This window comes from Pteropus alecto, unplaced genomic scaffold (assembly GCF_000325575.1).
Source record: "Pteropus alecto unplaced genomic scaffold, ASM32557v1 scaffold21, whole genome shotgun sequence".
Taxonomy (NCBI): domain Eukaryota; kingdom Metazoa; phylum Chordata; class Mammalia; order Chiroptera; family Pteropodidae; genus Pteropus; species Pteropus alecto.
Window position 1 is genome coordinate 16,814,108 of NW_006436282.1, and position 1,256 is coordinate 16,815,363.

Here is a 1,256-nt window from a genome sequence, read left to right on the forward strand (position 1 = left end):
TATAGTTAGTGCTTTTGGATTAGTTTAAAAAGTCTGTCCCTTACCCTTCAGGTCCTGAACATATACTCCTATCTCCTTTTATCTTCTAAAAGCTTTATTCTTTTGCCTTTCGAACTTATGGCTATTATCCACCTGGTATTGATTTTTGAGTGTAATGTGAAGAGCCCGATTTCATTATTGTTCTTCCAAATAGAAATCCATGTGTCCAGCACCAATTATTGAAAATGGTTTTTTAGGCATTGCTTTGCATCACCTCCATGACAATATAAATCACATTCCCATGTATGGGTGAGACTTTCTGGGCTCTTTATTCTGTACCATTGATATATATGTCTATCCTTGATCCATTACCACACTGCACTAATTATTAGAGCACAAGTTTTCCTCCTCCTTTCACTTTATTTTACTCTTCCTCATGAATGGTTGTGTTCGCTCTTCAAGTTTTAAATTGTCTTTAAGTTTCTCTCACACAAACCTATGAGATTTTATCTGGAATTGCACTGGATCTATAGATAAATTTGGGGAGACTTGACATCTTTCAGTATTGAATGTTCCAACCCATGAAAATGTTACCTTATTTTTTCAGGTCTTACTCAATGTTTTAAAAAATGTTTTCTTCATACAGGTCTTGCATTTCTTTGATTTATTCCTAGGTATTCGTTTGAAGCTATTGTAAATGGTATCTTCTAAAAATTGAAGTCTCTTATTTTGTGGAATATAGAAATACTGATTTTTTAAAAAATATGAATTTTGTACTTATTAACCGTGTTAAACTCTTATTAACTGCAACAATTCATAGATTCTTTCGGATATGCCACATACATAACAATTACGACATCTGAGAATTTTGTTTCTTCCTATTGAATCTTTTACTTTTCTTGCCTTACTCCACTGGCTAAGGGCATTTATGGGCAATAACTGACATTCTTGTCCGTAGCACACCTTTAATCACTACTAAGCTCTTTTGCCTCAAGCCAACAGCTTCAGAATTGTTGGTTCCCAGCTGGAGGGTCACGAGTAAGACACCCACACTCTCCTTTCAGCCTCTGCGGCGAGCTAAAGCAGAGAGAGTATGCCTACGATAAGCTCCTCTTTCAAGACCAAAAAGCCCTCTGGTTGCTACGCAACGGCGTCGTCCTGATCCAGAGTAGGTGCCGACGGGCTACAAGCACGTGCCGCTTCTTCCGCATTCCGGGACTACAACCCCCACAATGCCGCGCGCCGGGGGCAGCTGCTCTCCCCAGTGGGGGAAGGGC